The sequence below is a fragment of the Lemur catta genome, chromosome 12 (genome assembly GCF_020740605.2).
Source record: "Lemur catta isolate mLemCat1 chromosome 12, mLemCat1.pri, whole genome shotgun sequence".
In the NCBI taxonomy this organism is placed as follows: domain Eukaryota; kingdom Metazoa; phylum Chordata; class Mammalia; order Primates; family Lemuridae; genus Lemur; species Lemur catta.
Genome location: NC_059139.1, coordinates 44,307,232 through 44,323,213, shown reverse-complemented (window position 1 = coordinate 44,323,213; position 15,982 = coordinate 44,307,232). Strand labels below are relative to the sequence as shown.

General features: G+C 39.4%; 1 long non-coding RNA gene and 2 pseudogenes across 2 annotated transcripts; 1 reads left to right on the top strand and 2 right to left on the bottom strand.

Annotated features, from left to right (window-relative positions):
• The first annotated feature begins 137 nt into the window (after window positions 1-137).
• LOC123648321 lies at window positions 138-11,942 on the top strand. Of its 2 annotated transcripts, XR_006738564.1 has the most exons (4): window positions 138-158; window positions 1,730-1,801; window positions 2,490-2,565; window positions 11,748-11,942. It is a non-coding gene; the product is annotated as an uncharacterized LOC123648321 (long non-coding RNA). The 2 variants fall into 2 exon arrangements; XR_006738563.1 differs by lacking the exon at window positions 138-158 and having other exon boundaries at window positions 1,684-1,801.
• On the bottom strand, window positions 9,817-9,972 carry LOC123648320 (annotated as a pseudogene).
• On the bottom strand, window positions 11,478-11,577 carry LOC123648784 (annotated as a pseudogene).
• Window positions 11,943-15,982: the final 4,040 nt, after the last annotated feature.

Sequence of the window (15,982 nt, the reverse complement as noted above, 5' to 3'; positions counted from 1 at the left end):
AGGGCAATCCCGCGAAGGCATTCGAGAGGGGGCGGGGCCAGAGTGAGGCTGCGCTCTCACGGCGCCCGGCCATGCCCTCACGTGGTCTGGCTCCGCGCCTGCGCTCTCAAGCAGGTGCCGCGGCCACCTGAGAGGCGTGAGACGTGAGGAGGCGGGAGGTGAGTGCGAGAAACGCTAGCGTGTGCGCTGCCGGAGCCAGTCGAGGAGACTGCCTGTGGCCTCTGACAAGTGACCGTTAGGCGGCGGCAGTTTTAGAAATAAATGTGAGAAGCAATTTGGGCTCTAGTTTAATTTACTGTTCACTTTCCTCTTCTGCAGTAGCAGCAATGTCTTACAGTTTTTGAAAGGCCTTGATATACATTGTTTCATTTGGTCATTCGAGCAGCTTTCTGTGGCTTGGACGAGTTTGCCAGGATCACAAATTAGCAACGCGGGGACTGAATTTAGGGGTTTTGCGGGGAGGTGGGGTGGGGACCTGTGATTTTTCCACAACACTGATTGTCCCTTAAGAATGTCACCCGCCGGTTTACTTCTGATTACTTGATTACTTCAAGATTAAGCAGTTTCCCAAGGCCAATTGTTTGTTTTAGCTTTTTATTTGGAAATAATGTTATACTTAAACCAGTTGCAAACAAAAATACTACAGGGAACATCTGTAGACTCTTTACCCAGATTCGACTATCCTTAACATTTTTACCCCATTGGCTTTGTCATTTGCTCAGTCTTTCTCTGGATGCAAAGAAAAACGAGAGGGCCCTTTCTGCTTTCTACCCCTCAAAACACACAAGAAACTCAGTAATTGGAGGGAAGGCAGAAGGATAAAAACATTGATATTCCATGGGACAACTATATAAGAGCCAATGGAGACCTCTGGTGCTGGAAGTGAAGGGCATAGAAGGCAGCGTCCAATCATTTAGTTTAGATGGATTATTATTCAATGTTATATCATCATAGTTTTTCCCTCCTACCTGGGTGCCTGCCATGGGGCCTTTGCCTTTGCTCTCCTCTGCTTGGAATGTCCCCCCTGTTATTGCCCTCTCATCCCCAGGTTCTGTCCAGCTAACTCAAATTCACCCTTTAATTCTGTTTAATGTCCATCCTCAGTAAATATTCTAAGTTTGATGAATCCCTGCCCCATCTCTCCATGGCTGAGTGAGCATGGGCAATTTACTTATCTCTCTTGTGTTCTGATTTTTAAAATTCATTATTTTATGTTTATACACTTTATTTATTTATTTTGAGGAAAAGGAAAGAGAAGTTTATTAGTCTGCCTTCAAATGAGGAAGGCCATGGACCAGCGTCTCAAAGACTATCATCTTCACACTTTATTTTTTAGAGCAGTTTTAGATTCACAGCAGAATTGAACAGAAAGTATAGAGAATTTCACCTCACATAGGCACATCCTTCCCCACTATCAACGTCTGACACGGGAGTGGTACCTTACACTACCACCAGTGGTAGGTTACAATCTGTGAACCTACATTAGCACATCATTTTTTCCCCAAATCCATACCTTATGTAGATTCAAGCTTGCTTTTTTTTAGGGGGGGGGCGAGGAACAGAGTCTTGCTCTGTTGCCCCAGTTAGAGTGCCTTGGCATCTGATCTGCCTAGCTCGCAGCAACCTCAAACCCCTGGGCTCAAGCAATCCTCGTGCCTCAGCCTCCCAGGTCTCACTCTTGCTCAGGCTGGTCTTGAACTCCTGACCTCAAGTGATTCTCCTGCCTCAGCCTCCCAGCATGCCAGGATTACAGGCGTAAACCACAGCGCTCGGCCAAGGACTAATATTCTTAATGATCATGGTAAGTTTTGTGATGTTTATTTTTAATTTTTATGTTTACATAATAGTTGTACATATTTGTGGGGGACATTTGATATTTTGTGTTGTTTTTTTGTTTTTTGAGACAGAGTCTCCCTCTGACACCTGGGCTAGAGTGCAGTGGCGTCGTCATAGCATACTGCAACCTCAAATTCCTGGGCTCAAGCCTACCTCAGCCTCCTGAATAATTGGGACTACAAGCACATGCCACCATGCCCAGCTAATTTTTCTATTTTTTTTACAGGCAGGGTCTCACTATGTTGCTCAGGCTGGTCTGAAACTCCTGGCCTCAAGCAATCCTCCTGCCTCAGTCTCCTAAAGTGCTAGGATTATAGGCATGAGCCACCATGCCTGGCTTGTAAATTGATTTTAAGAAAAATTTTGTTTCTATGGTAAAATACCCTTATAAATTAATGATATAATATACTTTATGGTTTAAATTAAAGGAACTGGAGGTTTGTCAATAGCCTCACCATTAGTCCATATTATGTTCTTACTCAAGGTAATTATTGACTAATCCTTAGTCAGTTGATATGTATTATACTTTTACAGAGGATTCTACCTTGCTTCATTCTGGTATTATCGTTACAGTGCATAAACTAACTTCAGCCATTCAGTTTTATCAACCACAAGAGGTCTCTGACTTTTTTCTCCTTATAATATTTGCCTAGAGGCTCCAGTTACAAGCCACAGATCCAAACTTGTCATCTGGAGGAAACATCAAAAAGCTTCAAAGGACCATATTAGGTAATCTTGATTGTTGATATTACAGAGAATATAATTAGGCATTCAAGCTTTGCAGTATAAGCTAACCTTGTTACCACAAATACACACTTGTCAGAGTTCAGGTAATTGAGTTAGGATTCCCAGGAACTGTTTGGTTCTTGAAGCAGATGACTTCATGGAAGCAGTCTGCTTGATTCAAGATATTCCGGTCCAGATTGGTTCTTATAAAATGGGGCTATAGGTTTACATTCAACTTAGTTGGATTAACTACAGTTTTTCTATTGTAATTTAGTACATACTTGGTTTCAATGACTCATACACACTTGAAAGAATATCTATACAATTTACCAAAATTAAAGATTGTGCTCCTGGTGACTTACATTTATGCCAAGATAATATTACTATTAATGTAGGTCTTGAGAGAAGGTGATATCAGCCCTCTAGAAAGGATTTATATGCCATTTTGGGGTTTTAATAATATTGGTAGTCTCTCGCATGACCTAATGTTCTCTTAACCATGTGCCTGTTGAAATAAATCTTCAATTAGCAGTCAGAGATGCTAGTTTCTATTCCTTTATGCACAAGTTTCAACCTTGGATTGGCAGTCCCTAGTTTATAATACTGCATTATAAACTGCCCTTTGTAATGATAATCATAGCAAATAAAATTGTGTAAAATAGTCTGTTGTACTTGCTCAACAATAACAAAAATCTTTAACTTGTTTGTTGCAATGGTGCTGGACAATAGAGTCACTTCATATTATTTACTGACTAAACAGGGTGGTGCTTATTACCCACTACTACCAGCTGTTGGATTTGGATAAATGCTTCCAGATAAATCAAGATATCTCGGTGTAAAATCTGAGAACAAGCCAAACCAAGTCAAGGTGTGGAAAAACCAATCCGTGGAATCTTTTTGCAGGACTTGGGCTTATCCAAATAGGATGCTGATTAAGGGCATGCTGCAAACAGTTATGTTGTTGCTAACAGTTGCTGTTGTCAAGTTATTGTTAGCACGTTTTTAAATGCCAGTTGTGCAGCCACCATCCTGTTTTATGCATGGGGTGATTCTACATCAAAAGGAGATTGAAGTGACTATGATGAACGAAATGGAATCCTGTGAGAATGGGATCTGAAAAAAACCAAGATAGTGACAAGAATCTCAAAACCTGGTAATTTTGTGAGGTCATCCTATTGTGTCAGGAAGAAGGAGTACAAGAAAGAGGGACTATGAAGAATTGATTTTCCACTTACAGTAGCACTTGCTTAGGAACTATTGAAACTGTTGTTTCATTGCCATGGCTCTAACTAGCTGAAGCTGATAAAAGACCATGAATTTTGAATGGGCCTAGAATGCCAGGCTTTTACCAAACCTAACTGAAGACTCCTTCCTGACTATTGCACAATGGAACTTCTTTTAATCAAGTAGTTTTAAACTGGGGAACATTTTGTTCCACAGGGGACATTTGGCAAGGTCTGGACGATACTCCTGGCATCTAGTGGGTAGAGACGACATGGTGCTAAACATCTTAAAATGCACAAGACACCCCCCTCAACTCCATTCCACCCCACCATACACACAAAGAATTATCCAACCCAAAATATTAGTAGTACTGATAGTACCAAACTTGAGAAATCCTATTATGTACATACTGATACATAAACTCATTTTTATTCAGAATGCTAGTTTTCAGTGCTTTATGGATCACCTCTTCTTTTTATAACACTTAAAAACTTCTGACTTTTCTCTTAGTGAACTGCTTAATGTTCCCTCTCCTGACTAAGTTAATAGTGCCAATTACATGCCAAGCTAAGGATACAGCTCTGAACAATACAAATGAGATCCCTGCTCTCATAGAGCTTACACTACAGTAGAAAAGAAGTTAAACAAGTACATAAGTAATATGAACAAATCAGATAGTACTAAGTGGTAGGCAGAGAATTAAAAGAAATTGATACAAATAGAGTGACTTGGTACCTACTTTAGACTTGGTGGTCAGGAATTGTCTCTTTAAGGAGGTGGTGTTTAAGCTGAGGCTTAAAAATAAGAAGGAGAACATTCCTGGTAAAGGAAATAGTCTGTGTAAAACCCAAAGATAGGAATGAGTTTGTCATATTCAGAAAACTTAGAGTGGCTAGAGTGATAGACAGGGAGTAGTAGATTGAAGAAGTTGGGAAGGGTAAGATTATACAAATCCTTGTAAACCAAGGTAAGGAGTCTGGGCCATAGTAAGTGCCAAGGAGGGTTGGAGGGTTTAAGCCAGGGTCGTGACATGATCTGATTAATCTTTCAATAACATTACCTTAGTCACTATGGAAAGAATGTATGGGGTGGGGAGGATGAAGAGGAAGTGGGAGAAGAGAAGCAAGGGGGCAGGCATGGGACTATTGTAGGAGGCCAGGCAAAAGATGCTGGCTTGGATGGTACTAGTAGAGATGGACAGAAAGTGGTGGGCTCAGCATATATTTTGGAAGTAAAGTTGCTAGGTCTAGTGGCTTGCATGCTTGGAGTGAGAGAAATAAGGATCAAGGATGACTCCTGGGTTTTGGTTTGAGTAACTGAAATAGAGAAGACCAGCTTTTAGGGTGTAGCACTTTTTGGATGGGCTATTAAGAATTCTGCTACATTTGGAATGCTTAGAGGTATACAAGAGGAAAGGTCTAGGAGGCAGAGGTCAGGGTGGGAGTTGTAGTCTCCTTTTGCTGTAGATGGTATTTAAAGCCTGACACAGATAAGATCATCTAGGGAAGAAACATACAGAAGAGTAGATGTCCAGAAGCAAGGCTTGGGGCCGTCCATGTTTAAAGATAGAGCAGAAGAGGAAAAAACAGCTAAGGATATTGGGCAAGAACACCAGAGAGGTAAGAGACCAGATCATGGTGTCTCAGAAAACAGAAAGCAGTGTTTCTGCCGGGTGTGGTGGCTCACACCTGTAATCCTAGCACTCTGGGAGGCCGAGGTGGGAGGATCGCTTGAGGTCAGGAGTTCGAGACCAGCCTGAGCAAGAGTGAGACCCCCGTCTCTACTAAAAATAGAAATAAATTATCTGGACAACTAAAAATATATATAGAAAAAAAAATTAGCTGGGCCTGGTGGCACATGCCTGTAGTCCTAGCTACTTGGGAGGCTGAGGCAGGAGGATTGCTTGAGCCCAGGAGTTTGAGGTTGCTGTCAGCTAGGCTGATGCCACAGCACTCTAGCCTAGGCAACAGAGTGAGACTCTGTCTCAAAAAAAAGAAAGCAATGTTTCACAGAAGAACAGTGGTTTAACAAGCAGATTGAATACCCATGTGTATCTCTGTTACTTCCGCAAGCCCTGCCAAAATAACAGTAAAGGGATTTTTGAATAAAATGCATAAGCTCTCAAGGATGGGTGAGGAGACAATAATGACAACATTTTAGAAACAGAAAAGCACTTTAAAGGGTGGTAATCAAAACAGCAAAGAAAGTTGAAATCTAAACTGGAAGTGGAAAGCTAAGAAGCAAGTTGATTCATGCTATAGCACTCAAGCAAGTCTCAGGAGTTGGAGGCTCCAGGAACCCATGCAATTGGTGGTAAAAGTGGAGCTGAAATCAGGATTGGTTGATTCCGTCTAGCACAACTGAGTGCAGTGAGAGTGCAGCCTCTCCCTGCTCCTGGCAGATGACTGGAGGTTTATGTTCTGGAGTGGCTGAACTAAAGAGATTTTGAATTTTAGGAGACCAGGCAAGCTGGGGGAGATGAAGTGAAATTCTGTGTACCAAACGGTGAGATCTCCAGTCTCTTTCTCCGACCTAGTCTCCCAAATGGTAGCAACTGGACTTGTACCTTTCTAAATGAGATAAGAATATGCCTCTCTGGAGAATGGATCAATCCAAGAAAAAAGTTCTGAAAATATTGATGATTAGGAAGGATCCCCAGTGGAATGACTAGGTTACCACTTGGTGACCCTTATAGTGAAGCTCACTGCTTGACATGCTTGCACACCGACACAGAGCTGCTGCTGCTTTTTTTTTTTGGAGACAGGGTCTCTCTCTGTTGACCAGGCTGGAATTCAGTGGTGCAATCATAGCTTATTGTAATCTCAAACTCTTGGTCTCAAGTGATGCTCTGGCCTCAGCCTCCCGAGCATCTAGTACTATCAGCATGTGCCACCATGCCAGGCTGATTTTTTTTTTTTTTTTTTTGAGACAGAGTCTCACTCTGTTGGCTAGGCTAAAGTGCCATGTCTTACTGTTAACTAGTAATAGCCAGCTAAGGAGCACCAGACATTTGAGGAAATCCTCCAAGTCGAAAGACACTAAAACAAACAAACCAACATAAAAAGAAATGCCAAGTTAACAGCCAATTCAAGGAGAAGAAAAATTTAAAAAATAAAAATAAAGGTTATCATTTACATCAGAGAAATAAAAATTAATAATGCACCCCTAAATAAGTTTTTAAAAGAGCTCTGGGATAGGAGAAATGAAAACTACAATAGCATATTTGGAAGATTAAGTTGAGGAAACCTCCCAGAATGAAAGAAAAAAAGACAGAGCTAGATTACAGGAAAGATAAGAAAATTTGGTGATCATTCCCCAAGGTCTGATATACAACTACTAGGAGTTCCAGAAGAAAAGATCAGAGAAAATGCAGGGAGGAAATTATTAAAGATATAACTTCCCAGACCTGAAGGAAAACTTCCCAGACCTGAGTTTCATAAGTCCATGTTTTGAGTGCCCTGTACAATAAATGAACAAAAGACTCATCCCATGGCACACCATGTTGACATATAACATTAAGAATAAAGGGAAGATCCTAAAAGGAAACAAAATCAGATAGCATATAAAGGATCAAGAATCAGAATGAGGCTGGGCTAGGTGGCTCTCACCTGTAATCCTAGCACTCTGGGAGGCCAAGGAAGGAGGATCGCTTGAACTCAGGAGTTCAGAGACCAGCCTGAGTAAGAACGAGACCCCGTGCCCACTAAAAAATAGAAAAAAAAATTAGCCAGGCAACTAAAAATAGAAAATATTAGCTTGTCGTTGTGGTGCATGCCTGTAGTCCAGCTCCTTGGGGGCTGAGGCAGGAGGATTGCTTGAGCCCAGGAGTTTGAGGTTGCCGTGAGCTAGGCTGATGCCACGGCATTCTAGCCCGGGCAACAGAGTGAGACTCTTGTTAGGTAGATAGCGAGGGATTCCGGGTCTCCTAAGGACGAAAGTGGGTGCTGTTACTCTCATCTTTGTCCCACCCAACCCTAATCTTGCCCTGAGCTACTGCCATACCTGGAGGAGGAGGGAATACCCTACAAATCTGCCAATCAGAACTTAGTGCACCAGCTGCAAAAGAATGCAGAGGACTCTCTAGCCCATAGGCCAAGCAGCATAGGTACCAGAGAATCTGGAAATTGACCTAGAACAACCCACATGTGTGGTAATGCAACTTCTAACTGTCCAATCAAAGTGGTTCCATGGTGACATGTGAGCCCCTAGGGAGGTCCCAATCAGGCACTCTTAAAATAAGATGCAGACCACAACCAAGCCTTTCTGTGCCCTTCCTTTTGCTCTCTCTTTGCTGTGACAATGAGTCTGGTCATCATCTGTGGTGTATGTATCATGCTCTGTAAGCCTATGTCTTGCTCTTGCCCTATAATTCTATCTTTCTCTCTTCAATAAGCCTCATTTTCCTGCTTGCTTTACTTTGGTATGTCTGGTCATTCTTCGGCCACGAGCGCACTAAGAACCGACAATTCAGGCTAAATCCTGACACTCTGTCTCAAAAAATAAAAAAAGAATCAGAATGAAATTGGGTTTTCACAGCAATGTTGAAAACTGGAAGATCCTGAAGGAAACTGACTTTTAATCTAATTCTATACTGAGCCAAACCATCCACAACTATGAGGTATAATAAAGGCATGTTCAGATTTGCAAAGTTTAAAAACATTATCTCCCACATACCCTTTCTTAGGAAGTTATTGTAATGTGCCATCTACCAAAATAAGGATGAAAAAAACCCAGGAAGATAAGGGATCTACAAAACAGTAATTGGAACATAGGAGAAAGGCAAACTCTCAAGACTTAAAGATCACTACTCCCTATCCTGTGAGTTAAATGATGGCATGAAGTGGAGGCAGATAAAAGGAAATGAAGAAGAGAGAGGGTAAGTAAGAAGAGGAGGCCCAGAAGAAAAGTGATGGAGAATAACAGGGCCCTTCACTAGTCCTGGAAATACAAGTAAGAGTTCTCTTCCACAGCCCACTCCCAGTGTATCTGAGGTTATGTAACAGAAGAAATGGCTTGGAAAAAAGGCAAAAATATTTTATGTTTCTTTAAAACATCCCCCAGTCCTTTTGGAGAACTAGGACCTGCATCCCTGCCTCCAGCCAGTGGTCCAAAAGGGCAAGAGAGTGTCCTTTATTCTTTGGGCCACAGAAGATGGGATTAATTCAGGTGGAGGTCATGAGATTATTTTAGCTGAAGATGGGATTGATCAGAACCTTTAAAAGCTCTGTACTTCTGCTCAGAAGCAGAATGTTGGTACTTTGAGACAAGAATCTGCCAACCTCCTCATTTGCTGGCAAATTAATAAACTATTTCCTTCTCCCCAAACTATTAATACTTGTCCCTGTTCTTCTGATGTGGCCTCGAGGACAAGTGCAGAACTTTTGGTAACAATTACTCTGTTTGCATAGTGAATAGTCTTTCTAGAAGCCTGAGTAGCATGAGGTTCTAAGACTGGGGCTGAGTACAAGGGGTATAGTATCAGAGCAGAGACTTGCAATACAATTTAACAGTGTTACATTGGTGCCCAGCTGCGCTTCAGTGTACTGTGTGGTGGGGCCAGGAGTGGAAATAGATGAATGATGCCATTGACCACTTAAAAACTGTGGTGCCCATAGCTATGGAACCTGAAGCTCAGAGTTTAAACAGTCTAGCCAGGATATGGATGAGCCGAGTTTCATAATCATAGCTAAATCCACTGATTTTTCTAATTATTATGAATATATGTTCTCTCCATAAAGGTTTTTCTAATCTTCCAGAAGGGGTTCTTGCCCTCTTCTAAATATAGAGCAATATTACTTTTGCCTTTCTCTCAGCATGCATCTCTCATGCTCTATATTTTACATATTTTTTTCAAACAAAAGATCTCATATATTACTGAACCAGCTTACTAGTGCAGAGCACATAAACAAAGAGAAAACCAATGAAATGTGTCCCACTGTCCAGATAGTGGTGACATTTTCAGCTTAATACAGTAAGATGATAGTGACCTTGCTACAGGATAAATATATATGCCATCTCATGTGCAATTCCTTACAGACCCAGCTTGGTTCTTCTCCAATGTCTCCTCTTGGAATTTTACCTGGTCTTATTACTAGTTTTCATCTGAATCCACTAGGGAATGAAATGATTTTACTTTTGTTTCTTGGCCAGGAATTGCTTGTTCCTGAAAGTCTTGTGAGAAGACATGGCAGGAAACAGTCAACCACACATGCCAAGATGGCAGAGAAAGGGAGAGTCTATATTTTACATACTGTTGTACGCTCACTAAACAAGTGCTTTCTTTTGAGGTCAGAAACCATATCATACATACCTCTTTTGTATCATACACTGCTTTAAACATATTTGGCCTGACTCCTATAGCAAATGAGGAGAAAAAAACATATTAGGCTTTAATGTTGACTAAATAGGTACTTTTAACAAAATAGTCCCCATAGGTTAATTTAGGACTATTTCCTTGATTTCATAGGACTGCAAGGGATCTACCTCATATTCACTGAATCCAAGCCCTATCATTTAAAATCAGAGCATAAGCAACTGGCCTTTTTTTTTTTCTTCAACTTGGAAGAAAAGCAACTGGCCTTTAGATCACAACCATGGTGGAGAATCTGATTCCTAGGCTAGCCCATCCCACTATACCAGTTTGCAATCTTTCATATTAGGCATTCGTATCCTGCTGCTACGGAAAATTGAGGCAACCAACAATGGGAAAGCGTGCTTGAAGTAAGGCATTTGTAAGGTATAAATCAGTATAACTTACTGGAAGCTTTTTACAGGGCTAGACAATTAATCTGAATGATTACCTACCAGACCTATAGTTAAGTTGTACCTATCTGTTAAAGAGAGGGAGAGTAACAGATATTTAGCCCGGTATTTGAATACCTTCAAAGCCCTGATCCTAGTCTTCCTCAATCATAGGCATACTATACAGCTACTATAATCCCATACCTGCAAGCCAGGATTATGCAAAACTGAAGCACCAATGAATTTACACAGTTCGCTCCAGGTGGAATGAATGCCCTTGCCATCATACTTCCAAAGCTCACTGTCCCTTAGGTCTGTCCAATGCCACTTCCTTTGTGAAGCCTTGCCCTCTTCCCTTCAGCTAAAAGTAACCTACACATTCTGAACTTTGCTAACCACTTAGGGCACCAAATCTCTCTAAATCTTTAATTATAGCTATTTACATGTCTTCTCTTCCCTACTAAAATAGGCATATTGAAGACAAGGTTTGTGTCAGATTCATCATTCTTTTTTTTTTGAGACAGAGTCTTGATCTGTTGCCAGGGCTAGAGTGCCATGGCATCAGCCTAGCTCACAGCAACCTCCAACTCCTGGGCTCAAGGTATCCTCCTGCCTCAGCCTCCCAAGTAGCTGGGACTATAGGCATGCACCAGTATGCCCAGCTAATTTTTCCCATTTTTTTTTCAGTTGCCTGGATAATTTCTTTATATGTTTTAGTAGAGACAGACTCTTGTTTTGCTGAGGCTGGTCTCGAACTCCTGACCTCAAGCGATCCTCCCACCTCTGCCTCCCAGAGTGCTAGGATTACAGGCCTGAGCCACCACATCCTTTTTACCTTAAACAGCAAACTTAACAAATAAGAGCCAGTGAATATGTTACCTAGTTCAAATCACCATTCTCTCTCACCTGGGCTTTAGCAAAAGCCTTCCAACTGATCTCTATATTCCACCCTCAATTTCCTCTCCTGATCCTTTTGAAACATATTGGCCCCATTAGGAGCAGGACTTTCTAGTAACAAACTATAGAAATGATCCCTGAAAGTACAGTCTTTTTTAAAATTTTATTTTAGAGACAGCATACCCTGAAAGTATAGTCTTAAATGAATTTTTTTTCATGTTTTCCAAGCCATAAATAAACTATTGCATTATTTTCTTAAGCAGGCTTTCCATAACTGTATGAATATTAATATTGACAAATCTATGTACTATACTTTGTTGCAGGGAGAAACCTCTTTGGACTTTAAATTCAAATGAAAAATTGCCATAAATTGGAACAATATGTATCTGAAAGAATTTAGTTGACTATACTATAGATGCTCCAGGAAGAAATGCAACTCTGCTGATACTGAGTTTAGCCTACTGAGACCCATACTGGACTTGTGACCTACAGAACCGTAAGATAATAAAGTTGTGTTGTTTAAGCCGCTACGTTTGTGGTAATTTGTTACAACAGCAATAGAAAATACAAACCACTTTCTGTGCTCTATCACTATAGTCTTATCTGTTCTTAGATTTCATGTAAATGAAATCATACCATATGAACTCTTTTGTGTCTGTCTTCTTTCATTTAATATAATGTTTTGAGGTTCATCTGTATTGTATGTAGCAGTAATTTTATTTTTTATTGTTATTTCATTATGAATACACTACAATTTATTTAAGCATTCTCTTATTGATGGACATTTGGGTTGTTTCCAGTTTTTTTGCTATTATGAATAAGTACATTCTTTTACAAGTCTTTTTGTAAATACATGCTTCTGTTTATCTTGGGTAAACACTCAGGAGTGAAAATGCTGGGTCATAGGGTGGATGTATGTTTAACGTTAGCAGCGTGTGAGTTCCAGTTGCTTCATATCCTCACTTCATAAGCACTTAAGATTTGTATATTTTCCAGCCAGGGCAACATAGTAAGACCCCACCTCTACAAAAAAAAAAAAAAAAAAGCTGGGTGTGGTGGTTGGTGCTTGTAATCCTAGCTACTTAATTGGGAGGCTGGAACAGGAGCATCACTTGAGCCTAGGAGTTTGAGGCGGTAGTGAGTCATGATTGTGCCACTGTATTGCAGCCTGGGCAGAGTGAGACCCTGTCTCTAAAAAAGGAAAAAAAAAAAAATCTGTGTGTTGTATTTTGAATATATCTCAACCTCAATAAAAATATCAGAAAACATGTAACAGTACAGTATGTTTCTATATGTCGAGAATATAGTAACCATCTTTGGGCATCTGTATCAGAAATTGTGTTGTGGACACAAGAACAAGAAAGAAAAGTTTTGGCCAGGCGCGGTGGCTCACGCCTGTAATCCTAGCTCTGGGAGGCCAAGGCGGGTGGATCGCTCGAGGTCAGGAGTTCGAGACCAGCCTGAGCAAGAGTGAGACCCCGTCTCTACTAAAAATAGAAAGAAATTATCTGGCCAACTAAAAATATATATACAAAAAAATTAGCCGGGCATGGTGGCTCATGCCTGTAGTCCCAGCTACTCGGGAGGCTGAGGCAGTAGGATCGCTTAAGCCCAGGAGTCTGAGGTTGCTGTGAGCTAGGCTGATGCCACGGCACTCACTCTAGCCTGGGCAACAAAGTGAGACTCTGTCTCAAAAAAAAAAAAAAAAAAGAAAGAAAGAAAAGTTTGATAATTTAAAATTTTAATTTAATTCAATTATATAATTTACTAGAAGATTTTCTGGAAAATCACTCTAAAATGAAATGAACATTAGTGACTTTATAAGGGAGCTCAGTTCAGCATCTATGTATAATCTCCCTGCATATTTAATTTGCTATAAATTAAGGCCATAAGAAATGTTTGCCTATTTCCATTTTAAAATATCTAACATTGCTGGTGGGAGGGTAAACTGTTAAAATCTCTACTGAGTACAATTTAGCAATATTTTTCAACTTATAAATGTTCTAAACCCTTTGACTCTGAAATTCCACTTTTAGGAATTTATCCTATTTATTTGAAGATATGCAATGTCTGTACAAGGCTACTCATGTTAGCATTGTCTACACTAGCAAAAGATTAGAATCAACTTAAAGAAATTCATCAATAGGGTTACTGTATGCTGAAAGCAATGGGCCTTGCTAAAAAAAAGAAAAAAATAGGGTTACTAGGTAGCTAAAAAAGAATGAGGATGCTTTTTTTCAGTTATGGAATAATTTCTATGTGAAAAATAATACATATATTTGCTTATATAGGCATAAAATACCTGAGAAAACATACTAAAAACTGACAAGAATGATAGTTTCTAGAGAGGAGAGCTGTGTATCTGCGTTAGAGTGTCATTGACTTTTTTGAACTTTGGACCGTGTGACCATTAACTAGTAAAAATATGCATCTCTGCATTAATAAGTAGACATTTTAGGGGAGAATCATAATCTAAATTTAAAGTAAAACCAGAATCCTTTGATTAGAGATAATCTAATTATGTAGCTTCATTGTTTTCTGATGAAATCAGAAAAGCTTAAAGTTTGATCAGTTATTATGTTAGAGGAGCAATAAATATTATAAAAGATGTAAAGTTTATTTGTTTCCCCCTTCGAGACAGGGTCTTGCTCTATTGCCCATGTTGGTCTCAAGCAATCTTCCCACCTTGGCCTCCCAAAGTTTATTTTAAATGTAAATCATGAGTCTCAAATTGATAACAAAGGAAACTAATAGAAAGGGAAGAAAAGGAACTTAATAGGTACGATAAACAGCCACTAATAGCGCAAATAGACTATTAAACAGGCTTCTGTTTTGAGTATTATAATTTTTTTTTTTTGAGACAAGAGTCTCACTCTGCGTTGCCTGGGCTAGAGTGCCGTGGTGTCAGCCTAGCTCACAGCAACCTCAAACTCCTGGGCTCAAGCAATCCTCCTGCCTCAGCCTCCCGAGTAGCTGGGACTACAGGCATATGCCACCATGCCTGGCTAATTTTTTGTATATATTTGTAGTTGTCCAGTTAATTTCTTTCTATTTTTTAGTAGAGATGGCGGGGTCTCATTCTTGCTCAGGCTTGTCTCAAACTCCTGACTTCGAGCGATCCTCCCGCCTCGGCCTCCTGGAGTGCTAGGATTATAGGTGTGAGTCACCGCGCCGGCCTGTTTTGAGTATTATTTTAAACTTATTTATATACTAAACATCTAATCTATTGGGATGCTGATTTTTAGAAAAAAGAGAAAAATTAATTAACAGCTACCTTTGAAATCAGGCTTAAAATAATAAAAATTCCTCAACTTTATTTAGCCCGTTTCAGCTTTCAATTCATTTTCATATACCTAATTCCTTTTTTTTTTCTTTTTTCTCTTTTACCCTTGCCACATCTGTATGAACATAATTCCTTTTGTTCCCCAACCCTGTGAAGTTGATTTGAGCAGATTTTGCTGATTTTATGTGTAAGAAAAAAAAAATACCCAGAGAGGTTGATTTGCCTAAAGTTGTGTGGTTTGTATGAGCTGAAGCACAGTACCCTGGTGTTTTCAATACTAGAGTTTCCCTACTTTCCACTTGTACCCCCTTAACCTTCAGCCCCTTCCCTTTCTCTCACAATTAATTTTTTTTCTGTTTATATACCTTCTAAGGGAAATGACAATTTTAATATTGGTATAATATTTATTATACCTTGCTATCTACTTAAAACAAATTTTACTGTATAAAAATTGCATTAAAACATCAATATGCGGTTATTTTCCCACCACTCAGAATTTTTAATATATATTGAAGATTCTGGACCAAAAAATGTGCAAAGACAAGAAATATCAAAATAACTTACAATAAATTCCTAAAACCCCTCGCATATTAAAATTGGTATGACAAAAATATGATTTACAATACATGTTTGCCATTATCGTATAGATAAGAAAATAGTACCCATACTAAATTCAACCTACTTATCAAAATTCTTAGTATAAGAATGAAAATATTCAGATGTTTATATAGAAAGATAGATATTCAAAGTTTCTTTTAGACAACATTCTTTGGTGTTCATAAAACTGCATATACTATTATATATCTGTCTATCATAAAGTCTTTTCAGACTACACATCCAGTTAAAATTGGAAATGAAAAAATATACATTATGTATTACTACAGAAAGTAGTTATAGGGTATTTTGATTTCATGGTGCCCAAATGTTTATGGACAAGTTTTATTTATTAAACCTTGATATAGTTAACCTACTTTTTGATAATTCTTATATATATTCTAGCAATTAGGAAAAACATCATAGGCAGAGAATTTAACTCTGAGTTCACAATTGTTTATGATTCTCTTAACTGGCTGTTCCACAACATATGGAGCTAAATGAAAAGATGAAAAGCCTTGCATTGATTAGATACCAGCTTGATAAGCAGCTTGGAATGACAAATGTATAACAAGAAATGGAATATTCTAATTTGGAGGCAGATGACAAGTGAATGAATAACATGGACACAATTTAGTATGAGTTCTTTACCCTAATAAATTAATTATTCACTTGCAAATA